This window comes from Lissotriton vulgaris, chromosome 12 (genome assembly GCF_964263255.1).
Source record: "Lissotriton vulgaris chromosome 12, aLisVul1.2, whole genome shotgun sequence".
Taxonomy (NCBI): Eukaryota; Metazoa; Chordata; class Amphibia; order Caudata; family Salamandridae; genus Lissotriton; species Lissotriton vulgaris.
Window position 1 is genome coordinate 491,704,434 of NC_141700.1, and position 25,221 is coordinate 491,729,654.

General features: G+C 45.2%; 25 non-coding genes across 25 annotated transcripts; all 25 read left to right on the top strand.

The window, feature by feature from the left end:
* The first annotated feature begins 141 nt into the window (after positions 1-141).
* On the top strand, positions 142-256 carry LOC147677323 (U5 spliceosomal RNA). The gene has a single exon (XR_015303289.1). It is a non-coding gene; the product is annotated as a U5 spliceosomal RNA (small nuclear RNA).
* Positions 257-1,154: 898 nt separating this feature from the next.
* On the top strand, positions 1,155-1,269 carry LOC147677324 (U5 spliceosomal RNA). The gene has a single exon (XR_015303290.1). It is a non-coding gene; the product is annotated as a U5 spliceosomal RNA (small nuclear RNA).
* An 898-nt stretch (positions 1,270-2,167) lies between these two features.
* LOC147677325 (U5 spliceosomal RNA) lies at positions 2,168-2,282 on the top strand. Its single transcript, XR_015302693.1, has one exon. It is a non-coding gene; the product is annotated as a U5 spliceosomal RNA (small nuclear RNA).
* Positions 2,283-3,180: 898 nt separating this feature from the next.
* Positions 3,181-3,295, top strand: LOC147677326 (U5 spliceosomal RNA). The gene has a single exon (XR_015303291.1). It is a non-coding gene; the product is annotated as a U5 spliceosomal RNA (small nuclear RNA).
* Positions 3,296-4,193: 898 nt separating this feature from the next.
* Positions 4,194-4,308, top strand: LOC147677327 (U5 spliceosomal RNA). The gene has a single exon (XR_015303293.1). It is a non-coding gene; the product is annotated as a U5 spliceosomal RNA (small nuclear RNA).
* Positions 4,309-5,206: 898 nt separating this feature from the next.
* On the top strand, positions 5,207-5,321 carry LOC147677328 (U5 spliceosomal RNA). Its single transcript, XR_015303294.1, has one exon. It is a non-coding gene; the product is annotated as a U5 spliceosomal RNA (small nuclear RNA).
* Positions 5,322-6,219: 898 nt separating this feature from the next.
* On the top strand, positions 6,220-6,334 carry LOC147677329 (U5 spliceosomal RNA). Its single transcript, XR_015303295.1, has one exon. It is a non-coding gene; the product is annotated as a U5 spliceosomal RNA (small nuclear RNA).
* An 898-nt stretch (positions 6,335-7,232) lies between these two features.
* LOC147677330 (U5 spliceosomal RNA) lies at positions 7,233-7,347 on the top strand. Its single transcript, XR_015303296.1, has one exon. It is a non-coding gene; the product is annotated as a U5 spliceosomal RNA (small nuclear RNA).
* Positions 7,348-8,245: 898 nt separating this feature from the next.
* LOC147677331 (U5 spliceosomal RNA) lies at positions 8,246-8,360 on the top strand. The gene has a single exon (XR_015302694.1). It is a non-coding gene; the product is annotated as a U5 spliceosomal RNA (small nuclear RNA).
* An 898-nt stretch (positions 8,361-9,258) lies between these two features.
* LOC147677332 (U5 spliceosomal RNA) lies at positions 9,259-9,373 on the top strand. The gene has a single exon (XR_015303297.1). It is a non-coding gene; the product is annotated as a U5 spliceosomal RNA (small nuclear RNA).
* Positions 9,374-10,271: 898 nt separating this feature from the next.
* LOC147677333 (U5 spliceosomal RNA) lies at positions 10,272-10,386 on the top strand. Its single transcript, XR_015303298.1, has one exon. It is a non-coding gene; the product is annotated as a U5 spliceosomal RNA (small nuclear RNA).
* Positions 10,387-11,284: 898 nt separating this feature from the next.
* LOC147677334 (U5 spliceosomal RNA) lies at positions 11,285-11,399 on the top strand. The gene has a single exon (XR_015302695.1). It is a non-coding gene; the product is annotated as a U5 spliceosomal RNA (small nuclear RNA).
* Positions 11,400-12,297: 898 nt separating this feature from the next.
* Positions 12,298-12,412, top strand: LOC147677335 (U5 spliceosomal RNA). The gene has a single exon (XR_015303299.1). It is a non-coding gene; the product is annotated as a U5 spliceosomal RNA (small nuclear RNA).
* Positions 12,413-13,310: 898 nt separating this feature from the next.
* LOC147677336 (U5 spliceosomal RNA) lies at positions 13,311-13,425 on the top strand. The gene has a single exon (XR_015303300.1). It is a non-coding gene; the product is annotated as a U5 spliceosomal RNA (small nuclear RNA).
* An 898-nt stretch (positions 13,426-14,323) lies between these two features.
* LOC147677337 (U5 spliceosomal RNA) lies at positions 14,324-14,438 on the top strand. Its single transcript, XR_015303301.1, has one exon. It is a non-coding gene; the product is annotated as a U5 spliceosomal RNA (small nuclear RNA).
* Positions 14,439-15,336: 898 nt separating this feature from the next.
* Positions 15,337-15,451, top strand: LOC147677338 (U5 spliceosomal RNA). Its single transcript, XR_015302697.1, has one exon. It is a non-coding gene; the product is annotated as a U5 spliceosomal RNA (small nuclear RNA).
* An 898-nt stretch (positions 15,452-16,349) lies between these two features.
* LOC147677339 (U5 spliceosomal RNA) lies at positions 16,350-16,464 on the top strand. The gene has a single exon (XR_015303302.1). It is a non-coding gene; the product is annotated as a U5 spliceosomal RNA (small nuclear RNA).
* An 898-nt stretch (positions 16,465-17,362) lies between these two features.
* On the top strand, positions 17,363-17,477 carry LOC147677340 (U5 spliceosomal RNA). The gene has a single exon (XR_015303303.1). It is a non-coding gene; the product is annotated as a U5 spliceosomal RNA (small nuclear RNA).
* An 898-nt stretch (positions 17,478-18,375) lies between these two features.
* Positions 18,376-18,490, top strand: LOC147677341 (U5 spliceosomal RNA). The gene has a single exon (XR_015303304.1). It is a non-coding gene; the product is annotated as a U5 spliceosomal RNA (small nuclear RNA).
* An 898-nt stretch (positions 18,491-19,388) lies between these two features.
* LOC147677342 (U5 spliceosomal RNA) lies at positions 19,389-19,503 on the top strand. The gene has a single exon (XR_015303305.1). It is a non-coding gene; the product is annotated as a U5 spliceosomal RNA (small nuclear RNA).
* An 898-nt stretch (positions 19,504-20,401) lies between these two features.
* LOC147677343 (U5 spliceosomal RNA) lies at positions 20,402-20,516 on the top strand. Its single transcript, XR_015303306.1, has one exon. It is a non-coding gene; the product is annotated as a U5 spliceosomal RNA (small nuclear RNA).
* Positions 20,517-21,414: 898 nt separating this feature from the next.
* On the top strand, positions 21,415-21,529 carry LOC147677344 (U5 spliceosomal RNA). Its single transcript, XR_015302698.1, has one exon. It is a non-coding gene; the product is annotated as a U5 spliceosomal RNA (small nuclear RNA).
* An 898-nt stretch (positions 21,530-22,427) lies between these two features.
* Positions 22,428-22,542, top strand: LOC147677345 (U5 spliceosomal RNA). Its single transcript, XR_015302699.1, has one exon. It is a non-coding gene; the product is annotated as a U5 spliceosomal RNA (small nuclear RNA).
* An 898-nt stretch (positions 22,543-23,440) lies between these two features.
* LOC147677346 (U5 spliceosomal RNA) lies at positions 23,441-23,555 on the top strand. Its single transcript, XR_015303307.1, has one exon. It is a non-coding gene; the product is annotated as a U5 spliceosomal RNA (small nuclear RNA).
* An 898-nt stretch (positions 23,556-24,453) lies between these two features.
* Positions 24,454-24,568, top strand: LOC147677347 (U5 spliceosomal RNA). The gene has a single exon (XR_015303309.1). It is a non-coding gene; the product is annotated as a U5 spliceosomal RNA (small nuclear RNA).
* The last annotated feature ends 653 nt before the right edge of the window (positions 24,569-25,221 follow it).

Here is a 25,221-nt window from a genome sequence, read left to right on the forward strand (position 1 = left end):
CTGAAGTTTGATCCTGTTTCCCTCACCGGCCTAGTTCTTGCCCTCTTTTTTAGAGGCTGCAAATACCTCTCAGGTCCTCACCCTCGCAATGATAGGGTCTTTGATCTGGTGCCTCTAACCCCCAGAGAGCCATATTCTAACTTACTCTGGTTTCTCTTCAAAACGAAAAAATCTTTCGCCTTTTACTAAAGATTTCCGTGGAGAGGAACATTTACGAGTTTATTCAATTTTTTTAAGCCTTACCACAGGTGAGGCTGTTTATCATTTGTTTAAAAGAAAAGCATTAGAAGTTGGGGAATATTTAGGAGTTGTCTGCTACTGTTATAAGGGAACATGAGCTTGGTGTTTTATTCCTGATCTCTCTGCTTGCTCATTTGCATAGACAGAGTGTAGGAGAGGTGCATCATGGGACAGAGCTTGGGCAGTGCATGAGATTGCTTTTCCTTGACTATCTTGAAACTGCACGATAGCAGGCAGTATATTTTCTCTTTTCTCAACATTCCTGCTGCCAGAGGCCAGACGTCACTCTCCTTTTAAAAGGTGGCACCAAGACTCATGCTGCGCTTTTCATAGGGCTTGCACGATATTTGTGCCCGTTAGAGGTGCCCTTAGAAGGTGGCCAATCCTGAGTCAGATTCCTCTCAGGTACACTTGAAGGGGCTCGTTAGTCTTGTTTCAAGTGCCTCCAGCCTAGACAGATCTATACTTATATATTCAGCTTTAATGAAAATACGTGTGAAAAAGGGACTTAAAGTGCATGGCTATTTGCATAGAACAGTGGTGGCTCACAGCCTATCGATTGGAGGGATGGTGGGGAAAGCGTAAAATCGTTGGGGACGAAAGTCCTACAGTGCCACTTCAGTGAAAGCCTGATTCACGCTTCCCGTTCCCCTTGCCCAGCAGCCCCGACACCTCCTAATGAGCTGAGGTGTGTACAAAAAGAATTTGCATATTCCCAGGCAGACACTTGGAACTGCCCACCTTTTTGCTTTTCTGTGCTTTGAGCAGAGACTCTGAAGTTTGATCCTGTTTCCCTCACCGGCCTAGTTCTTGCCCTCTTTTTTAGAGGCTGCAAATACCTCTCAGGTCCTCACCCTCGCAATGATAGGGTCTTTGATCTGGTGCCTCTAACCCCCAGAGAGCCATATTCTAACTTACTCTGGTTTCTCTTCAAAACGAAAAAATCTTTCGCCTTTTACTAAAGATTTCCGTGGAGAGGAACATTTACGAGTTTATTCAATTTTTTTAAGCCTTACCACAGGTGAGGCTGTTTATCATTTGTTTAAAAGAAAAGCATTAGAAGTTGGGGAACATTTAGGAGTTGTCTGCTACTGTTATAAGGGAACATGAGCTTGGTGTTTTATTCCTGATCTCTCTGCTTGCTCATTTGCATAGACAGAGTGTAGGAGAGGTGCATCATGGGACAGAGCTTGGGCAGTGCATGAGATTGCTTTTCCTTGACTATCTTGAAACTGCACGATAGCAGGCAGTATATTTTCTCTTTTCTCAACATTCCTGCTGCCAGAGGCCAGACGTCACTCTCCTTTTAAAAGGTGGCACCAAGACTCATGCTGCGCTTTTCATAGGGCTTGCACGATATTTGTGCCCGTTAGAGGTGCCCTTAGAAGGTGGCCAATCCTGAGTCAGATTCCTCTCAGGTACACTTGAAGGGGCTCGTTAGTCTTGTTTCAAGTGCCTCCAGCCTAGACAGATCTATACTTATATATTCAGCTTTAATGAAAATACGTGTGAAAAAGGGACTTAAAGTGCATGGCTATTTGCATAGAACAGTGGTGGCTCACAGCCTATCGATTGGAGGGATGGTGGGGAAAGCGTAAAATCGTTGGGGACGAAAGTCCTACAGTGCCACTTCAGTGAAAGCCTGATTCACGCTTCCCGTTCCCCTTGCCCAGCAGCCCCGACACCTCCTAATGAGCTGAGGTGTGTACAAAAAGAATTTGCATATTCCCAGGCAGACACTTGGAACTGCCCACCTTTTTGCTTTTCTGTGCTTTGAGCAGAGACTCTGAAGTTTGATCCTGTTTCCCTCACCGGCCTAGTTCTTGCCCTCTTTTTTAGAGGCTGCAAATACCTCTCAGGTCCTCACCCTCGCAATGATAGGGTCTTTGATCTGGTGCCTCTAACCCCCAGAGAGCCATATTCTAACTTACTCTGGTTTCTCTTCAAAACGAAAAAATCTTTCGCCTTTTACTAAAGATTTCTGTGGAGAGGAACATTTACGAGTTTATTCAATTTTTTTAAGCCTTACCACAGGTGAGGCTGTTTATCATTTGTTTAAAAGAAAAGCATTAGAAGTTGGGGAACATTTAGGAGTTGTCTGCTACTGTTATAAGGGAACATGAGCTTGGTGTTTTATTCCTGATCTCTCTGCTTGCTCATTTGCATAGACAGAGTGTAGGAGAGGTGCATCATGGGACAGAGCTTGGGCAGTGCATGAGATTGCTTTTCCTTGACTATCTTGAAACTGCACGATAGCAGGCAGTATATTTTCTCTTTTCTCAACATTCCTGCTGCCAGAGGCCAGACGTCACTCTCCTTTTAAAAGGTGGCACCAAGACTCATGCTGCGCTTTTCATAGGGCTTGCACGATATTTGTGCCCGTTAGAGGTGCCCTTAGAAGGTGGCCAATCCTGAGTCAGATTCCTCTCAGGTACACTTGAAGGGGCTCGTTAGTCTTGTTTCAAGTGCCTCCAGCCTAGACAGATCTATACTTATATATTCAGCTTTAATGAAAATACGTGTGAAAAAGGGACTTAAAGTGCATGGCTATTTGCATAGAACAGTGGTGGCTCACAGCCTATCGATTGGAGGGATGGTGGGGAAAGCGTAAAATCGTTGGGGACGAAAGTCCTACAGTGCCACTTCAGTGAAAGCCTGATTCACGCTTCCCGTTCCCCTTGCCCAGCAGCCCCGACACCTCCTAATGAGCTGAGGTGTGTACAAAAAGAATTTGCATATTCCCAGGCAGACACTTGGAACTGCCCACCTTTTTGCTTTTCTGTGCTTTGAGCAGAGACTCTGAAGTTTGATCCTGTTTCCCTCGCCGGCCTAGTTCTTGCCCTCTTTTTTAGAGGCTGCAAATACCTCTCAGGTCCTCACCCTCGCAATGATAGGGTCTTTGATCTGGTGCCTCTAACCCCCAGAGAGCCATATTCTAACTTACTCTGGTTTCTCTTCAAAACGAAAAAATCTTTCGCCTTTTACTAAAGATTTCCGTGGAGAGGAACATTTACGAGTTTATTCAATTTTTTTAAGCCTTACCACAGGTGAGGCTGTTTATCATTTGTTTAAAAGAAAAGCATTAGAAGTTGGGGAACATTTAGGAGTTGTCTGCTACTGTTATAAGGGAACATGAGCTTGGTGTTTTATTCCTGATCTCTCTGCTTGCTCATTTGCATAGACAGAGTGTAGGAGAGGTGCATCATGGGACAGAGCTTGGGCAGTGCATGAGATTGCTTTTCCTTGACTATCTTGAAACTGCACGATAGCAGGCAGTATATTTTCTCTTTTCTCAACATTCCTGCTGCCAGAGGCCAGACGTCACTCTCCTTTTAAAAGGTGGCACCAAGACTCATGCTGCGCTTTTCATAGGGCTTGCACGATATTTGTGCCCGTTAGAGGTGCCCTTAGAAGGTGGCCAATCCTGAGTCAGATTCCTCTCAGGTACACTTGAAGGGGCTCGTTAGTCTTGTTTCAAGTGCCTCCAGCCTAGACAGATCTATACTTATATATTCAGCTTTAATGAAAATACGTGTGAAAAAGGGACTTAAAGTGCATGGCTATTTGCATAGAACAGTGGTGGCTCACAGCCTATCGATTGGAGGGATGGTGGGGAAAGCGTAAAATCGTTGGGGACGAAAGTCCTACAGTGCCACTTCAGTGAAAGCCTGATTCACGCTTCCCGTTCCCCTTGCCCAGCAGCCCCGACACCTCCTAATGAGCTGAGGTGTGTACAAAAAGAATTTGCATATTCCCAGGCAGACACTTGGAACTGCCCACCTTTTTGCTTTTCTGTGCTTTGAGCAGAGACTCTGAAGTTTGATCCTGTTTCCCTCGCCGGCCTAGTTCTTGCCCTCTTTTTTAGAGGCTGCAAATACCTCTCAGGTCCTCACCCTCGCAATGATAGGGTCTTTGATCTGGTGCCTCTAACCCCCAGAGAGCCATATTCTAACTTACTCTGGTTTCTCTTCAAAACGAAAAAATCTTTCGCCTTTTACTAAAGATTTCCGTGGAGAGGAACATTTACGAGTTTATTCAATTTTTTTAAGCCTTACCACAGGTGAGGCTGTTTATCATTTGTTTAAAAGAAAAGCATTAGAAGTTGGGGAACATTTAGGAGTTGTCTGCTACTGTTATAAGGGAACATGAGCTTGGTGTTTTATTCCTGATCTCTCTGCTTGCTCATTTGCATAGACAGAGTGTAGGAGAGGTGCATCATGGGACAGAGCTTGGGCAGTGCATGAGATTGCTTTTCCTTGACTATCTTGAAACTGCACGATAGCAGGCAGTATATTTTCTCTTTTCTCAACATTCCTGCTGCCAGAGGCCAGACGTCACTCTCCTTTTAAAAGGTGGCACCAAGACTCATGCTGCGCTTTTCATAGGGCTTGCACGATATTTGTGCCCGTTAGAGGTGCCCTTAGAAGGTGGCCAATCCTGAGTCAGATTCCTCTCAGGTACACTTGAAGGGGCTCGTTAGTCTTGTTTCAAGTGCCTCCAGCCTAGACAGATCTATACTTATATATTCAGCTTTAATGAAAATACGTGTGAAAAAGGGACTTAAAGTGCATGGCTATTTGCATAGAACAGTGGTGGCTCACAGCCTATCGATTGGAGGGATGGTGGGGAAAGCGTAAAATCGTTGGGGACGAAAGTCCTACAGTGCCACTTCAGTGAAAGCCTGATTCACGCTTCCCGTTCCCCTTGCCCAGCAGCCCCGACACCTCCTAATGAGCTGAGGTGTGTACAAAAAGAATTTGCATATTCCCAGGCAGACACTTGGAACTGCCCACCTTTTTGCTTTTCTGTGCTTTGAGCAGAGACTCTGAAGTTTGATCCTGTTTCCCTCACCGGCCTAGTTCTTGCCCTCTTTTTTAGAGGCTGCAAATACCTCTCAGGTCCTCACCCTCGCAATGATAGGGTCTTTGATCTGGTGCCTCTAACCCCCAGAGAGCCATATTCTAACTTACTCTGGTTTCTCTTCAAAACGAAAAAATCTTTCGCCTTTTACTAAAGATTTCCGTGGAGAGGAACATTTACGAGTTTATTCAATTTTTTTAAGCCTTACCACAGGTGAGGCTGTTTATCATTTGTTTAAAAGAAAAGCATTAGAAGTTGGGGAACATTTAGGAGTTGTCTGCTACTGTTATAAGGGAACATGAGCTTGGTGTTTTATTCCTGATCTCTCTGCTTGCTCATTTGCATAGACAGAGTGTAGGAGAGGTGCATCATGGGAAAGAGCTTGGGCAGTGCATGAGATTGCTTTTCCTTGACTATCTTGAAACTGCACGATAGCAGGCAGTGTATTTTCTCTTTTCTCAACATTCCTGCTGCCAGAGGCCAGACGTCACTCTCCTTTTAAAAGGTGGCACCAAGAGTCATGCTGCGCTTTTCATAGGGCTTGCCCGTTATTTGTGCCCGTTAGAGGTGCCCTTAGAGGGTGGCCAATCCTGAGTCAGATTCCTCTCAGGTACACTTGAAGGGGCTCGTTTGTCTTGTTTCATGTGCCTCCAGCCTAGACAGATCTATACTTATATATTCAGCTTTAATGAAAATACGTGTGAAAAAGGGACTTAAAGTGCATGGCTATTTGCATAGAACAGTGGTGGCTCACAGCCTATCGATTGGAGGGATGGTGGGGAAAGCGTAAAATCGTTGGGGACGAAAGTCCTACAGTGCCACTTCAGTGAAAGCCTGATTCACGCTTCCCGTTCCCCTTGCCCAGCAGCCCCGACACCTCCTAATGAGCTGAGGTGTGTACAAAAAGAATTTGCATATTCCCAGGCAGACACTTGGAACTGCCCACCTTTTTGCTTTTCTGTGCTTTGAGCAGAGACTCTGAAGTTTGATCCTGTTTCCCTCGCCGGCCTAGTTCTTGCCCTCTTTTTTAGAGGCTGCAAATACCTCTCAGGTCCTCACCCTCGCAATGATAGGGTCTTTGATCTGGTGCCTCTAACCCCCAGAGAGCCATATTCTAACTTACTCTGGTTTCTCTTCAAAACGAAAAAATCTTTCGCCTTTTACTAAAGATTTCCGTGGAGAGGAACATTTACGAGTTTATTCAATTTTTTTAAGCCTTACCACAGGTGAGGCTGTTTATCATTTGTTTAAAAGAAAAGCATTAGAAGTTGGGGAATATTTAGGAGTTGTCTGCTACTGTTATAAGGGAACATGAGCTTGGTGTTTTATTCCTGATCTCTCTGCTTGCTCATTTGCATAGACAGAGTGTAGGAGAGGTGCATCATGGGAAAGAGCTTGGGCAGTGCATGAGATTGCTTTTCCTTGACTATCTTGAAACTGCACGATAGCAGGCAGTATATTTTCTCTTTTCTCAACATTCCTGCTGCCAGAGGCCAGACGTCACTCTCCTTTTAAAAGGTGGCACCAAGACTCACGCTGCGCTTTTCATAGGGCTTGCACGATATTTGTGCCCGTTAGAGGTGCCCTTAGAAGGTGGCCAATCCTGAGTCAGATTCCTCTCAGGTACACTTGAAGGGGCTCGTTAGTCTTGTTTCAAGTGCCTCCAGCCTAGACAGATCTATACTTATATATTCAGCTTTAATGAAAATACGTGTGAAAAAGGGACTTAAAGTGCATGGCTATTTGCATAGAACAGTGGTGGCTCACAGCCTATCGATTGGAGGGATGGTGGGGAAAGCGTAAAATCGTTGGGGACGAAAGTCCTACAGTGCCACTTCAGTGAAAGCCTGATTCACGCTTCCCGTTCCCCTTGCCCAGCAGCCCCGACACCTCCTAATGAGCTGAGGTGTGTACAAAAAGAATTTGCATATTCCCAGGCAGACACTTGGAACTGCCCACCTTTTTGCTTTTCTGTGCTTTGAGCAGAGACTCTGAAGTTTGATCCTGTTTCCCTCGCCGGCCTAGTTCTTGCCCTCTTTTTTAGAGGCTGCAAATACCTCTCAGGTCCTCACCCTCGCAATGATAGGGTCTTTGATCTGGTGCCTCTAACCCCCAGAGAGCCATATTCTAACTTACTCTGGTTTCTCTTCAAAACGAAAAAATCTTTCGCCTTTTACTAAAGATTTCCGTGGAGAGGAACATTTACGAGTTTATTCAATTTTTTTAAGCCTTACCACAGGTGAGGCTGTTTATCATTTGTTTAAAAGAAAAGCATTAGAAGTTGGGGAATATTTAGGAGTTGTCTGCTACTGTTATAAGGGAACATGAGCTTGGTGTTTTATTCCTGATCTCTCTGCTTGCTCATTTGCATAGACAGAGTGTAGGAGAGGTGCATCATGGGAAAGAGCTTGGGCAGTGCATGAGATTGCTTTTCCTTGACTATCTTGAAACTGCACGATAGCAGGCAGTATATTTTCTCTTTTCTCAACATTCCTGCTGCCAGAGGCCAGACGTCACTCTCCTTTTAAAAGGTGGCACCAAGACTCACGCTGCGCTTTTCATAGGGCTTGCACGATATTTGTGCCCGTTAGAGGTGCCCTTAGAAGGTGGCCAATCCTGAGTCAGATTCCTCTCAGGTACACTTGAAGGGGCTCGTTAGTCTTGTTTCAAGTGCCTCCAGCCTAGACAGATCTATACTTATATATTCAGCTTTAATGAAAATACGTGTGAAAAAGGGACTTAAAGTGCATGGCTATTTGCATAGAACAGTGGTGGCTCACAGCCTATCGATTGGAGGGATGGTGGGGAAAGCGTAAAATCGTTGGGGACGAAAGTCCTACAGTGCCACTTCAGTGAAAGCCTGATTCACGCTTCCCGTTCCCCTTGCCCAGCAGCCCCGACACCTCCTAATGAGCTGAGGTGTGTACAAAAAGAATTTGCATATTCCCAGGCAGACACTTGGAACTGCCCACCTTTTTGCTTTTCTGTGCTTTGAGCAGAGACTCTGAAGTTTGATCCTGTTTCCCTCACCGGCCTAGTTCTTGCCCTCTTTTTTAGAGGCTGCAAATACCTCTCAGGTCCTCACCCTCGCAATGATAGGGTCTTTGATCTGGTGCCTCTAACCCCCAGAGAGCCATATTCTAACTTACTCTGGTTTCTCTTCAAAACGAAAAAATCTTTCGCCTTTTACTAAAGATTTCTGTGGAGAGGAACATTTACGAGTTTATTCAATTTTTTTAAGCCTTACCACAGGTGAGGCTGTTTATCATTTGTTTAAAAGAAAAGCATTAGAAGTTGGGGAACATTTAGGAGTTGTCTGCTACTGTTATAAGGGAACATGAGCTTGGTGTTTTATTCCTGATCTCTCTGCTTGCTCATTTGCATAGACAGAGTGTAGGAGAGGTGCATCATGGGACAGAGCTTGGGCAGTGCATGAGATTGCTTTTCCTTGACTATCTTGAAACTGCACGATAGCAGGCAGTATATTTTCTCTTTTCTCAACATTCCTGCTGCCAGAGGCCAGACGTCACTCTCCTTTTAAAAGGTGGCACCAAGACTCATGCTGCGCTTTTCATAGGGCTTGCACGATATTTGTGCCCGTTAGAGGTGCCCTTAGAAGGTGGCCAATCCTGAGTCAGATTCCTCTCAGGTACACTTGAAGGGGCTCGTTAGTCTTGTTTCAAGTGCCTCCAGCCTAGACAGATCTATACTTATATATTCAGCTTTAATGAAAATACGTGTGAAAAAGGGACTTAAAGTGCATGGCTATTTGCATAGAACAGTGGTGGCTCACAGCCTATCGATTGGAGGGATGGTGGGGAAAGCGTAAAATCGTTGGGGACGAAAGTCCTACAGTGCCACTTCAGTGAAAGCCTGATTCACGCTTCCCGTTCCCCTTGCCCAGCAGCCCCGACACCTCCTAATGAGCTGAGGTGTGTACAAAAAGAATTTGCATATTCCCAGGCAGACACTTGGAACTGCCCACCTTTTTGCTTTTCTGTGCTTTGAGCAGAGACTCTGAAGTTTGATCCTGTTTCCCTCGCCGGCCTAGTTCTTGCCCTCTTTTTTAGAGGCTGCAAATACCTCTCAGGTCCTCACCCTCGCAATGATAGGGTCTTTGATCTGGTGCCTCTAACCCCCAGAGAGCCATATTCTAACTTACTCTGGTTTCTCTTCAAAACGAAAAAATCTTTCGCCTTTTACTAAAGATTTCCGTGGAGAGGAACATTTACGAGTTTATTCAATTTTTTTAAGCCTTACCACAGGTGAGGCTGTTTATCATTTGTTTAAAAGAAAAGCATTAGAAGTTGGGGAACATTTAGGAGTTGTCTGCTACTGTTATAAGGGAACATGAGCTTGGTGTTTTATTCCTGATCTCTCTGCTTGCTCATTTGCATAGACAGAGTGTAGGAGAGGTGCATCATGGGACAGAGCTTGGGCAGTGCATGAGATTGCTTTTCCTTGACTATCTTGAAACTGCACGATAGCAGGCAGTATATTTTCTCTTTTCTCAACATTCCTGCTGCCAGAGGCCAGACGTCACTCTCCTTTTAAAAGGTGGCACCAAGACTCATGCTGCGCTTTTCATAGGGCTTGCACGATATTTGTGCCCGTTAGAGGTGCCCTTAGAAGGTGGCCAATCCTGAGTCAGATTCCTCTCAGGTACACTTGAAGGGGCTCGTTAGTCTTGTTTCAAGTGCCTCCAGCCTAGACAGATCTATACTTATATATTCAGCTTTAATGAAAATACGTGTGAAAAAGGGACTTAAAGTGCATGGCTATTTGCATAGAACAGTGGTGGCTCACAGCCTATCGATTGGAGGGATGGTGGGGAAAGCGTAAAATCGTTGGGGACGAAAGTCCTACAGTGCCACTTCAGTGAAAGCCTGATTCACGCTTCCCGTTCCCCTTGCCCAGCAGCCGCGACACCTCCTAATGAGCTGAGGTGTGTACAAAAAGAATTTGCATATTCCCAGGCAGACACTTGGAACTGCCCACCTTTTTGCTTTTCTGTGCTTTGAGCAGAGACTCTGAAGTTTGATCCTGTTTCCCTCGCCGGCCTAGTTCTTGCCCTCTTTTTTAGAGGCTGCAAATACCTCTCAGGTCCTCACCCTCGCAATGATAGGGTCTTTGATCTGGTGCCTCTAACCCCCAGAGAGCCATATTCTAACTTACTCTGGTTTCTCTTCAAAACGAAAAAATCTTTCGCCTTTTACTAAAGATTTCCGTGGAGAGGAACATTTACGAGTTTATTCAATTTTTTTAAGCCTTACCACAGGTGAGGCTGTTTATCATTTGTTTAAAAGAAAAGCATTAGAAGTTGGGGAACATTTAGGAGTTGTCTGCTACTGTTATAAGGGAACATGAGCTTGGTGTTTTATTCCTGATCTCTCTGCTTGCTCATTTGCATAGACAGAGTGTAGGAGAGGTGCATCATGGGACAGAGCTTGGGCAGTGCATGAGATTGCTTTTCCTTGACTATCTTGAAACTGCACGATAGCAGGCAGTATATTTTCTCTTTTCTCAACATTCCTGCTGCCAGAGGCCAGACGTCACTCTCCTTTTAAAAGGTGGCACCAAGACTCATGCTGCGCTTTTCATAGGGCTTGCACGATATTTGTGCCCGTTAGAGGTGCCCTTAGAAGGTGGCCAATCCTGAGTCAGATTCCTCTCAGGTACACTTGAAGGGGCTCGTTAGTCTTGTTTCAAGTGCCTCCAGCCTAGACAGATCTATACTTATATATTCAGCTTTAATGAAAATACGTGTGAAAAAGGGACTTAAAGTGCATGGCTATTTGCATAGAACAGTGGTGGCTCACAGCCTATCGATTGGAGGGATGGTGGGGAAAGCGTAAAATCGTTGGGGACGAAAGTCCTACAGTGCCACTTCAGTGAAAGCCTGATTCACGCTTCCCGTTCCCCTTGCCCAGCAGCCCCGACACCTCCTAATGAGCTGAGGTGTGTACAAAAAGAATTTGCATATTCCCAGGCAGACACTTGGAACTGCCCACCTTTTTGCTTTTCTGTGCTTTGAGCAGAGACTCTGAAGTTTGATCCTGTTTCCCTCACCGGCCTAGTTCTTGCCCTCTTTTTTAGAGGCTGCAAATACCTCTCAGGTCCTCACCCTCGCAATGATAGGGTCTTTGATCTGGTGCCTCTAACCCCCAGAGAGCCATATTCTAACTTACTCTGGTTTCTCTTCAAAACGAAAAAATCTTTCGCCTTTTACTAAAGATTTCTGTGGAGAGGAACATTTACGAGTTTATTCAATTTTTTTAAGCCTTACCACAGGTGAGGCTGTTTATCATTTGTTTAAAAGAAAAGCATTAGAAGTTGGGGAATATTTAGGAGTTGTCTGCTACTGTTATAAGGGAACATGAGCTTGGTGTTTTATTCCTGATCTCTCTGCTTGCTCATTTGCATAGACAGAGTGTAGGAGAGGTGCATCATGGGAAAGAGCTTGGGCAGTGCATGAGATTGCTTTTCCTTGACTATCTTGAAACTGCACGATAGCAGGCAGTATATTTTCTCTTTTCTCAACATTCCTGCTGCCAGAGGCCAGACGTCACTCTCCTTTTAAAAGGTGGCACCAAGACTCACGCTGCGCTTTTCATAGGGCTTGCACGATATTTGTGCCCGTTAGAGGTGCCCTTAGAAGGTGGCCAATCCTGAGTCAGATTCCTCTCAGGTACACTTGAAGGGGCTCGTTAGTCTTGTTTCAAGTGCCTCCAGCCTAGACAGATCTATACTTATATATTCAGCTTTAATGAAAATACGTGTGAAAAAGGGACTTAAAGTGCATGGCTATTTGCATAGAACAGTGGTGGCTCACAGCCTATCGATTGGAGGGATGGTGGGGAAAGCGTAAAATCGTTGGGGACGAAAGTCCTACAGTGCCACTTCAGTGAAAGCCTGATTCACGCTTCCCGTTCCCCTTGCCCAGCAGCCGCGACACCTCCTAATGAGCTGAGGTGTGTACAAAAAGAATTTGCATATTCCCAGGCAGACACTTGGAACTGCCCACCTTTTTGCTTTTCTGTGCTTTGAGCAGAGACTCTGAAGTTTGATCCTGTTTCCCTCGCCGGCCTAGTTCTTGCCCTCTTTTTTAGAGGCTGCAAATACCTCTCAGGTCCTCACCCTCGCAATGATAGGGTCTTTGATCTGGTGCCTCTAACCCCCAGAGAGCCATATTCTAACTTACTCTGGTTTCTCTTCAAAACGAAAAAATCTTTCGCCTTTTACTAAAGATTTCCGTGGAGAGGAACATTTACGAGTTTATTCAATTTTTTTAAGCCTTACCACAGGTGAGGCTGTTTATCATTTGTTTAAAAGAAAAGCATTAGAAGTTGGGGAACATTTAGGAGTTGTCTGCTACTGTTATAAGGGAACATGAGCTTGGTGTTTTATTCCTGATCTCTCTGCTTGCTCATTTGCATAGACAGAGTGTAGGAGAGGTGCATCATGGGACAGAGCTTGGGCAGTGCATGAGATTGCTTTTCCTTGACTATCTTGAAACTGCACGATAGCAGGCAGTATATTTTCTCTTTTCTCAACATTCCTGCTGCCAGAGGCCAGACGTCACTCTCCTTTTAAAAGGTGGCACCAAGACTCATGCTGCGCTTTTCATAGGGCTTGCACGATATTTGTGCCCGTTAGAGGTGCCCTTAGAAGGTGGCCAATCCTGAGTCAGATTCCTCTCAGGTACACTTGAAGGGGCTCGTTAGTCTTGTTTCAAGTGCCTCCAGCCTAGACAGATCTATACTTATATATTCAGCTTTAATGAAAATACGTGTGAAAAAGGGACTTAAAGTGCATGGCTATTTGCATAGAACAGTGGTGGCTCACAGCCTATCGATTGGAGGGATGGTGGGGAAAGCGTAAAATCGTTGGGGACGAAAGTCCTACAGTGCCACTTCAGTGAAAGCCTGATTCACGCTTCCCGTTCCCCTTGCCCAGCAGCCCCGACACCTCCTAATGAGCTGAGGTGTGTACAAAAAGAATTTGCATATTCCCAGGCAGACACTTGGAACTGCCCACCTTTTTGCTTTTCTGTGCTTTGAGCAGAGACTCTGAAGTTTGATCCTGTTTCCCTCGCCGGCCTAGTTCTTGCCCTCTTTTTTAGAGGCTGCAAATACCTCTCAGGTCCTCACCCTCGCAATGATAGGGTCTTTGATCTGGTGCCTCTAACCCCCAGAGAGCCATATTCTAACTTACTCTGGTTTCTCTTCAAAACGAAAAAATCTTTCGCCTTTTACTAAAGATTTCCGTGGAGAGGAACATTTACGAGTTTATTCAATTTTTTTAAGCCTTACCACAGGTGAGGCTGTTTATCATTTGTTTAAAAGAAAAGCATTAGAAGTTGGGGAATATTTAGGAGTTGTCTGCTACTGTTATAAGGGAACATGAGCTTGGTGTTTTATTCCTGATCTCTCTGCTTGCTCATTTGCATAGACAGAGTGTAGGAGAGGTGCATCATGGGAAAGAGCTTGGGCAGTGCATGAGATTGCTTTTCCTTGACTATCTTGAAACTGCACGATAGCAGGCAGTATATTTTCTCTTTTCTCAACATTCCTGCTGCCAGAGGCCAGACGTCACTCTCCTTTTAAAAGGTGGCACCAAGACTCACGCTGCGCTTTTCATAGGGCTTGCACGATATTTGTGCCCGTTAGAGGTGCCCTTAGAAGGTGGCCAATCCTGAGTCAGATTCCTCTCAGGTACACTTGAAGGGGCTCGTTAGTCTTGTTTCAAGTGCCTCCAGCCTAGACAGATCTATACTTATATATTCAGCTTTAATGAAAATACGTGTGAAAAAGGGACTTAAAGTGCATGGCTATTTGCATAGAACAGTGGTGGCTCACAGCCTATCGATTGGAGGGATGGTGGGGAAAGCGTAAAATCGTTGGGGACGAAAGTCCTACAGTGCCACTTCAGTGAAAGCCTGATTCACGCTTCCCGTTCCCCTTGCCCAGCAGCCGCGACACCTCCTAATGAGCTGAGGTGTGTACAAAAAGAATTTGCATATTCCCAGGCAGACACTTGGAACTGCCCACCTTTTTGCTTTTCTGTGCTTTGAGCAGAGACTCTGAAGTTTGATCCTGTTTCCCTCGCCGGCCTAGTTCTTGCCCTCTTTTTTAGAGGCTGCAAATACCTCTCAGGTCCTCACCCTCGCAATGATAGGGTCTTTGATCTGGTGCCTCTAACCCCCAGAGAGCCATATTCTAACTTACTCTGGTTTCTCTTCAAAACGAAAAAATCTTTCGCCTTTTACTAAAGATTTCCGTGGAGAGGAACATTTACGAGTTTATTCAATTTTTTTAAGCCTTACCACAGGTGAGGCTGTTTATCATTTGTTTAAAAGAAAAGCATTAGAAGTTGGGGAACATTTAGGAGTTGTCTGCTACTGTTATAAGGGAACATGAGCTTGGTGTTTTATTCCTGATCTCTCTGCTTGCTCATTTGCATAGACAGAGTGTAGGAGAGGTGCATCATGGGACAGAGCTTGGGCAGTGCATGAGATTGCTTTTCCTTGACTATCTTGAAACTGCACGATAGCAGGCAGTATATTTTCTCTTTTCTCAACATTCCTGCTGCCAGAGGCCAGACGTCACTCTCCTTTTAAAAGGTGGCACCAAGACTCATGCTGCGCTTTTCATAGGGCTTGCACGATATTTGTGCCCGTTAGAGGTGCCCTTAGAAGGTGGCCAATCCTGAGTCAGATTCCTCTCAGGTACACTTGAAGGGGCTCGTTAGTCTTGTTTCAAGTGCCTCCAGCCTAGACAGATCTATACTTATATATTCAGCTTTAATGAAAATACGTGTGAAAAAGGGACTTAAAGTGCATGGCTATTTGCATAGAACAGTGGTGGCTCACAGCCTATCGATTGGAGGGATGGTGGGGAAAGCGTAAAATCGTTGGGGACGAAAGTCCTACAGTGCCACTTCAGTGAAAGCCTGATTCACGCTTCCCGTTCCCCTTGCCCAGCAGCCCCGACACCTCCTAATGAGCTGAGGTGTGTACAAAAAGAATTTGCATATTCCCAGGCAGACACTTGGAACTGCCCACCTTTTTGCTTTTCTGTGCTTTGAGCAGAGACTCTGAAGTTTGATCCTGTTTCCCTCACCGGCCTAGTTCTTGCCCTCTTTTTTAGAGGCTGCAAATACCTCTCAGGTCCTCACCCTCGCAATGATAGGGTCTTTGATCTGGTGCCTCTAACCCCCAGAGAGCCATATTCTAACTTACTCTGGTTTCTCTTCAAAACGAAAAAATCTTTCGCCTTTTACTAAAGATTTCTGTGGAGAGGAACATTTACGAGTTTATTCAATTTTTTTAAGCCTTACCACAGGTGAGGCTGTTTATCATTTGTTTAAAAGAAAAGCATTAGAAGTTGGGGAATATTTAGGAGTTGTCTGCTACTGTTATAAGGGAACATGAGCTTGGTGTTTTATTCCTGATCTCTCTGCTTGCTCATTTGCATAGACAGAGTGTAGGAGAGGTGCATCATGGGAAAGAGCTTGGGCAGTGCATGAGATTGCTTTTCCTTGACTATCTTGAAACTGCACGATAGCAGGCAGTATATTTTCTCTTTTCTCAACATTCCTGCTGCCAGAGGCCAGACGTCACTCTCCTTTTAAAAGGTGGCACCAAGACTCACGCTGCGCTTTTCATAGGGCTTGCACGATATTTGTGCCCGTTAGAGGTGCCCTTAGAAGGTGGCCAATCCTGAGTCAGATTCCTCTCAGGTACACTTGAAGGGGCTCGTTAGTCTTGTTTCAAGTGCCTCCAGCCTAGACAGATCTATACTTATATATTCAGCTTTAATGAAAATACGTGTGAAAAAGGGACTTAAAGTGCATGGCTATTTGCATAGAACAGTGGTGGCTCACAGCCTATCGATTGGAGGGATGGTGGGGAAAGCGTAAAATCGTTGGGGACGAAAGTCCTACAGTGCCACTTCAGTGAAAGCCTGATTCACGCTTCCCGTTCCCCTTGCCCAGCAGCCGCGACACCTCCTAATGAGCTGAGGTGTGTACAAAAAGAATTTGCATATTCCCAGGCAGACACTTGGAACTGCCCACCTTTTTGCTTTTCTGTGCTTTGAGCAGAGACTCTGAAGTTTGATCCTGTTTCCCTCGCCGGCCTAGTTCTTGCCCTCTTTTTTAGAGGCTGCAAATACCTCTCAGGTCCTCACCCTCGCAATGATAGGGTCTTTGATCTGGTGCCTCTAACCCCCAGAGAGCCATATTCTAACTTACTCTGGTTTCTCTTCAAAACGAAAAAATCTTTCGCCTTTTACTAAAGATTTCCGTGGAGAGGAACATTTACGAGTTTATTCAATTTTTTTAAGCCTTACCACAGGTGAGGCTGTTTATCATTTGTTTAAAAGAAAAGCATTAGAAGTTGGGGAACATTTAGGAGTTGTCTGCTACTGTTATAAGGGAACATGAGCTTGGTGTTTTATTCCTGATCTCTCTGCTTGCTCATTTGCATAGACAGAGTGTAGGAGAGGTGCATCATGGGACAGAGCTTGGGCAGTGCATGAGATTGCTTTTCCTTGACTATCTTGAAACTGCACGATAGCAGGCAGTATATTTTCTCTTTTCTCAACATTCCTGCTGCCAGAGGCCAGACGTCACTCTCCTTTTAAAAGGTGGCACCAAGACTCATGCTGCGCTTTTCATAGGGCTTGCACGATATTTGTGCCCGTTAGAGGTGCCCTTAGAAGGTGGCCAATCCTGAGTCAGATTCCTCTCAGGTACACTTGAAGGGGCTCGTTAGTCTTGTTTCAAGTGCCTCCAGCCTAGACAGATCTATACTTATATATTCAGCTTTAATGAAAATACGTGTGAAAAAGGGACTTAAAGTGCATGGCTATTTGCATAGAACAGTGGTGGCTCACAGCCTATCGATTGGAGGGATGGTGGGGAAAGCGTAAAATCGTTGGGGACGAAAGTCCTACAGTGCCACTTCAGTGAAAGCCTGATTCACGCTTCCCGTTCCCCTTGCCCAGCAGCCCCGACACCTCCTAATGAGCTGAGGTGTGTACAAAAAGAATTTGCATATTCCCAGGCAGACACTTGGAACTGCCCACCTTTTTGCTTTTCTGTGCTTTGAGCAGAGACTCTGAAGTTTGATCCTGTTTCCCTCGCCGGCCTAGTTCTTGCCCTCTTTTTTAGAGGCTGCAAATACCTCTCAGGTCCTCACCCTCGCAATGATAGGGTCTTTGATCTGGTGCCTCTAACCCCCAGAGAGCCATATTCTAACTTACTCTGGTTTCTCTTCAAAACGAAAAAATCTTTCGCCTTTTACTAAAGATTTCCGTGGAGAGGAACATTTACGAGTTTATTCAATTTTTTTAAGCCTTACCACAGGTGAGGCTGTTTATCATTTGTTTAAAAGAAAAGCATTAGAAGTTGGGGAACATTTAGGAGTTGTCTGCTACTGTTATAAGGGAACATGAGCTTGGTGTTTTATTCCTGATCTCTCTGCTTGCTCATTTGCATAGACAGAGTGTAGGAGAGGTGCATCATGGGAAAGAGCTTGGGCAGTGCATGAGATTGCTTTTCCTTGACTATCTTGAAACTGCACGATAGCAGGCAGTGTATTTTCTCTTTTCTCAACATTCCTGCTGCCAGAGGCCAGACGTCACTCTCCTTTTAAAAGGTGGCACCAAGAGTCATGCTGCGCTTTTCATAGGGCTTGCCCGTTATTTGTGCCCGTTAGAGGTGCCCTTAGAGGGTGGCCAATCCTGAGTCAGATTCCTCTCAGGTACACTTGAAGGGGCTCGTTTGTCTTGTTTCATGTGCCTCCAGCCTAGACAGATCTATACTTATATATTCAGCTTTAATGAAAATACGTGTGAAAAAGGGACTTAAAGTGCATGGCTATTTGCATAGAACAGTGGTGGCTCACAGCCTATCGATTGGAGGGATGGTGGGGAAAGCGTAAAATCGTTGGGGACGAAAGTCCTACAGTGCCACTTCAGTGAAAGCCTGATTCACGCTTCCCGTTCCCCTTGCCCAGCAGCCCCGACACCTCCTAATGAGCTGAGGTGTGTACAAAAAGAATTTGCATATTCCCAGGCAGACACTTGGAACTGCCCACCTTTTTGCTTTTCTGTGCTTTGAGCAGAGACTCTGAAGTTTGATCCTGTTTCCCTCGCCGGCCTAGTTCTTGCCCTCTTTTTTAGAGGCTGCAAATACCTCTCAGGTCCTCACCCTCGCAATGATAGGGTCTTTGATCTGGTGCCTCTAACCCCCAGAGAGCCATATTCTAACTTACTCTGGTTTCTCTTCAAAACGAAAAAATCTTTCGCCTTTTACTAAAGATTTCCGTGGAGAGGAACATTTACGAGTTTATTCAATTTTTTTAAGCCTTACCACAGGTGAGGCTGTTTATCATTTGTTTAAAAGAAAAGCATTAGAAGTTGGGGAATATTTAGGAGTTGTCTGCTACTGTTATAAGGGAACATGAGCTTGGTGTTTTATTCCTGATCTCTCTGCTTGCTCATTTGCATAGACAGAGTGTAGGAGAGGTGCATCATGGGAAAGAGCTTGGGCAGTGCATGAGATTGCTTTTCCTTGACTATCTTGAAACTGCACGATAGCAGGCAGTATATTTTCTCTTTTCTCAACATTCCTGCTGCCAGAGGCCAGACGTCACTCTCCTTTTAAAAGGTGGCACCAAGACTCACGCTGCGCTTTTCATAGGGCTTGCACGATATTTGTGCCCGTTAGAGGTGCCCTTAGAAGGTGGCCAATCCTGAGTCAGATTCCTCTCAGGTACACTTGAAGGGGCTCGTTAGTCTTGTTTCAAGTGCCTCCAGCCTAGACAGATCTATACTTATATATTCAGCTTTAATGAAAATACGTGTGAAAAAGGGACTTAAAGTGCATGGCTATTTGCATAGAACAGTGGTGGCTCACAGCCTATCGATTGGAGGGATGGTGGGGAAAGCGTAAAATCGTTGGGGACGAAAGTCCTACAGTGCCACTTCAGTGAAAGCCTGATTCACGCTTCCCGTTCCCCTTGCCCAGCAGCCCCGACACCTCCTAATGAGCTGAGGTGTGTACAAAAAGAATTTGCATATTCCCAGGCAGACACTTGGAACTGCCCACCTTTTTGCTTTTCTGTGCTTTGAGCAGAGACTCTGAAGTTTGATCCTGTTTCCCTCGCCGGCCTAGTTCTTGCCCTCTTTTTTAGAGGCTGCAAATACCTCTCAGGTCCTCACCCTCGCAATGATAGGGTCTTTGATCTGGTGCCTCTAACCCCCAGAGAGCCATATTCTAACTTACTCTGGTTTCTCTTCAAAACGAAAAAATCTTTCGCCTTTTACTAAAGATTTCCGTGGAGAGGAACATTTACGAGTTTATTCAATTTTTTTAAGCCTTACCACAGGTGAGGCTGTTTATCATTTGTTTAAAAGAAAAGCATTAGAAGTTGGGGAATATTTAGGAGTTGTCTGCTACTGTTATAAGGGAACATGAGCTTGGTGTTTTATTCCTGATCTCTCTGCTTGCTCATTTGCATAGACAGAGTGTAGGAGAGGTGCATCATGGGAAAGAGCTTGGGCAGTGCATGAGATTGCTTTTCCTTGACTATCTTGAAACTGCACGATAGCAGGCAGTATATTTTCTCTTTTCTCAACATTCCTGCTGCCAGAGGCCAGACGTCACTCTCCTTTTAAAAGGTGGCACCAAGACTCACGCTGCGCTTTTCATAGGGCTTGCACGATATTTGTGCCCGTTAGAGGTGCCCTTAGAAGGTGGCCAATCCTGAGTCAGATTCCTCTCAGGTACACTTGAAGGGGCTCGTTAGTCTTGTTTCAAGTGCCTCCAGCCTAGACAGATCTATACTTATATATTCAGCTTTAATGAAAATACGTGTGAAAAAGGGACTTAAAGTGCATGGCTATTTGCATAGAACAGTGGTGGCTCACAGCCTATCGATTGGAGGGATGGTGGGGAAAGCGTAAAATCGTTGGGGACGAAAGTCCTACAGTGCCACTTCAGTGAAAGCCTGATTCACGCTTCCCGTTCCCCTTGCCCAGCAGCCGCGACACCTCCTAATGAGCTGAGGTGTGTACAAAAAGAATTTGCATATTCCCAGGCAGACACTTGGAACTGCCCACCTTTTTGCTTTTCTGTGCTTTGAGCAGAGACTCTGAAGTTTGATCCTGTTTCCCTCGCCGGCCTAGTTCTTGCCCTCTTTTTTAGAGGCTGCAAATACCTCTCAGGTCCTCACCCTCGCAATGATAGGGTCTTTGATCTGGTGCCTCTAACCCCCAGAGAGCCATATTCTAACTTACTCTGGTTTCTCTTCAAAACGAAAAAATCTTTCGCCTTTTACTAAAGATTTCCGTGGAGAGGAACATTTACGAGTTTATTCAATTTTTTTAAGCCTTACCACAGGTGAGGCTGTTTATCATTTGTTTAAAAGAAAAGCATTAGAAGTTGGGGAACATTTAGGAGTTGTCTGCTACTGTTATAAGGGAACATGAGCTTGGTGTTTTATTCCTGATCTCTCTGCTTGCTCATTTGCATAGACAGAGTGTAGGAGAGGTGCATCATGGGACAGAGCTTGGGCAGTGCATGAGATTGCTTTTCCTTGACTATCTTGAAACTGCACGATAGCAGGCAGTATATTTTCTCTTTTCTCAACATTCCTGCTGCCAGAGGCCAGACGTCACTCTCCTTTTAAAAGGTGGCACCAAGACTCATGCTGCGCTTTTCATAGGGCTTGCACGATATTTGTGCCCGTTAGAGGTGCCCTTAGAAGGTGGCCAATCCTGAGTCAGATTCCTCTCAGGTACACTTGAAGGGGCTCGTTAGTCTTGTTTCAAGTGCCTCCAGCCTAGACAGATCTATACTTATATATTCAGCTTTAATGAAAATACGTGTGAAAAAGGGACTTAAAGTGCATGGCTATTTGCATAGAACAGTGGTGGCTCACAGCCTATCGATTGGAGGGATGGTGGGGAAAGCGTAAAATCGTTGGGGACGAAAGTCCTACAGTGCCACTTCAGTGAAAGCCTGATTCACGCTTCCCGTTCCCCTTGCCCAGCAGCCCCGACACCTCCTAATGAGCTGAGGTGTGTACAAAAAGAATTTGCATATTCCCAGGCAGACACTTGGAACTGCCCACCTTTTTGCTTTTCTGTGCTTTGAGCAGAGACTCTGAAGTTTGATCCTGTTTCCCTCACCGGCCTAGTTCTTGCCCTCTTTTTTAGAGGCTGCAAATACCTCTCAGGTCCTCACCCTCGCAATGATAGGGTCTTTGATCTGGTGCCTCTAACCCCCAGAGAGCCATATTCTAACTTACTCTGGTTTCTCTTCAAAACGAAAAAATCTTTCGCCTTTTACTAAAGATTTCTGTGGAGAGGAACATTTACGAGTTTATTCAATTTTTTTAAGCCTTACCACAGGTGAGGCTGTTTATCATTTGTTTAAAAGAAAAGCATTAGAAGTTGGGGAATATTTAGGAGTTGTCTGCTACTGTTATAAGGGAACATGAGCTTGGTGTTTTATTCCTGATCTCTCTGCTTGCTCATTTGCATAGACAGAGTGTAGGAGAGGTGCATCATGGGAAAGAGCTTGGGCAGTGCATGAGATTGCTTTTCCTTGACTATCTTGAAACTGCACGATAGCAGGCAGTATATTTTCTCTTTTCTCAACATTCCTGCTGCCAGAGGCCAGACGTCACTCTCCTTTTAAAAGGTGGCACCAAGACTCACGCTGCGCTTTTCATAGGGCTTGCACGATATTTGTGCCCGTTAGAGGTGCCCTTAGAAGGTGGCCAATCCTGAGTCAGATTCCTCTCAGGTACACTTGAAGGGGCTCGTTAGTCTTGTTTCAAGTGCCTCCAGCCTAGACAGATCTATACTTATATATTCAGCTTTAATGAAAATACGTGTGAAAAAGGGACTTAAAGTGCATGGCTATTTGCATAGAACAGTGGTGGCTCACAGCCTATCGATTGGAGGGATGGTGGGGAAAGCGTAAAATCGTTGGGGACGAAAGTCCTACAGTGCCACTTCAGTGAAAGCCTGATTCACGCTTCCCGTTCCCCTTGCCCAGCAGCCGCGACACCTCCTAATGAGCTGAGGTGTGTACAAAAAGAATTTGCATATTCCCAGGCAGACACTTGGAACTGCCCACCTTTTTGCTTTTCTGTGCTTTGAGCAGAGACTCTGAAGTTTGATCCTGTTTCCCTCGCCGGCCTAGTTCTTGCCCTCTTTTTTAGAGGCTGCAAATACCTCTCAGGTCCTCACCCTCGCAATGATAGGGTCTTTGATCTGGTGCCTCTAACCCCCAGAGAGCCATATTCTAACTTACTCTGGTTTCTCTTCAAAACGAAAAAATCTTTCGCCTTTTACTAAAGATTTCTGTGGAGAGGAACATTTACGAGTTTATTCAATTTTTTTAAGCCTTACCACAGGTGAGGCTGTTTATCATTTGTTTAAAAGAAAAGCATTAGAAGTTGGGGAACATTTAGGAGTTGTCTGCTACTGTTATAAGGGAACATGAGCTTGGTGTTTTATTCCTGATCTCTCTGCTTGCTCATTTGCATAGACAGAGTGTAGGAGAGGTGCATCATGGGACAGAGCTTGGGCAGTGCATGAGATTGCTTTTCCTTGACTATCTTGAAACTGCACGATAGCAGGCAGTATATTTTCTCTTTTCTCAACATTCCTGCTGCCAGAGGCCAGACGTCACTCTCCTTTTAAAAGGTGGCACCAAGACTCATGCTGCGCTTTTCATAGGGCTTGCACGATATTTGTGCCCGTTAGAGGTGCCCTTAGAAGGTGGCCAATCCTGAGTCAGATTCCTCTCAGGTACACTTGAAGGGGCTCGTTAGTCTTGTTTCAAGTGCCTCCAGCCTAGACAGATCTATACTTATATATTCAGCTTTAATGAAAATACGTGTGAAAAAGGGACTTAAAGTGCATGGCTATTTGCATAGAACAGTGGTGGCTCACAGCCTATCGATTGGAGGGATGGTGGGGAAAGCGTAAAATCGTTGGGGACGAAAGTCCTACAGTGCCACTTCAGTGAAAGCCTGATTCACGCTTCCCGTTCCCCTTGCCCAGCAGCCCCGACACCTCCTAATGAGCTGAGGTGTGTACAAAAAGAATTTGCATATTCCCAGGCAGACACTTGGAACTGCCCACCTTTTTGCTTTTCTGTGCTTTGAGCAGAGACTCTGAAGTTTGATCCTGTTTCCCTCGCCGGCCTAGTTCTTGCCCTCTTTTTTAGAGGCTGCAAATACCTCTCAGGTCCTCACCCTCGCAATGATAGGGTCTTTGATCTGGTGCCTCTAACCCCCAGAGAGCCATATTCTAACTTACTCTGGTTTCTCTTCAAAACGAAAAAATCTTTCGCCTTTTACTAAAGATTTCCGTGGAGAGGAACATTTACGAGTTTATTCAATTTTTTTAAGCCTTACCACAGGTGAGGCTGTTTATCATTTGTTTAAAAGAAAAGCATTAGAAGTTGGGGAATATTTAGGAGTTGTCTGCTACTGTTATAAGGGAACATGAGCTTGGTGTTTTATTCCTGATCTCTCTGCTTGCTCATTTGCATAGACAGAGTGTAGGAGAGGTGCATCATGGGAAAGAGCTTGGGCAGTGCATGAGATTGCTTTTCCTTGACTATCTTGAAACTGCACGATAGCAGGCAGTATATTTTCTCTTTTCTCAACATTCCTGCTGCCAGAGGCCAGACGTCACTCTCCTTTTAAAAGGTGGCACCAAGACTCACGCTGCGCTTTTCATAGGGCTTGCACGATATTTGTGCCCGTTAGAGGTGCCCTTAGAAGGTGGCCAATCCTGAGTCAGATTCCTCTCAGGTACACTTGAAGGGGCTCGTTAGTCTTGTTTCAAGTGCCTCCAGCCTAGACAGATCTATACTTATATATTCAGCTTTAATGAAAATACGTGTGAAAAAGGGACTTAAAGTGCATGGCTATTTGCATAGAACAGTGGTGGCTCACAGCCTATCGATTGGAGGGATGGTGGGGAAAGCGTAAAATCGTTGGGGACGAAAGTCCTACAGTGCCACTTCAGTGAAAGCCTGATTCACGCTTCCCGTTCCCCTTGCCCAGCAGCCCCGACACCTCCTAATGAGCTGAGGTGTGTACAAAAAGAATTTGCATATTCCCAGGCAGACACTTGGAACTGCCCACCTTTTTGCTTTTCTGTGCTTTGAGCAGAGACTCTGAAGTTTGATCCTGTTTCCCTCGCCGGCCTAGTTCTTGCCCTCTTTTTTAGAGGCTGCAAATACCTCTCAGGTCCTCACCCTCGCAATGATAGGGTCTTTGATCTGGTGCCTCTAACCCCCAGAGAGCCATATTCTAACTTACTCTGGTTTCTCTTCAAAACGAAAAAATCTTTCGCCTTTTACTAAAGATTTCCGTGGAGAGGAACATTTACGAGTTTATTCAATTTTTTTAAGCCTTACCACAGGTGAGGCTGTTTATCATTTGTTTAAAAGAAAAGCATTAGAAGTTGGGGAACATTTAGGAGTTGTCTGCTACTGTTATAAGGGAACATGAGCTTGGTGTTTTATTCCTGATCTCTCTGCTTGCTCATTTGCATAGACAGAGTGTAGGAGAGGTGCATCATGGGACAGAGCTTGGGCAGTGCATGAGATTGCTTTTCCTTGACTATCTTGAAACTGCACGATAGCAGGCAGTATATTTTCTCTTTTCTCAACATTCCTGCTGCCAGAGGCCAGACGTCACTCTCCTTTTAAAAGGTGGCACCAAGACTCATGCTGCGCTTTTCATAGGGCTTGCACGATATTTGTGCCCGTTAGAGGTGCCCTTAGAAGGTGGCCAATCCTGAGTCAGATTCCTCTCAGGTACACTTGAAGGGGCTCGTTAGTCTTGTTTCAAGTGCCTCCAGCCTAGACAGATCTATACTTATATATTCAGCTTTAATGAAAATACGTGTGAAAAAGGGACTTAAAGTGCATGGCTATTTGCATAGAACAGTGGTGGCTCACAGCCTATCGATTGGAGGGATGGTGGGGAAAGCGTAAAATCGTTGGGGACGAAAGTCCTACAGTGCCACTTCAGTGAAAGCCTGATTCACGCTTCCCGTTCCCCTTGCCCAGCAGCCCCGA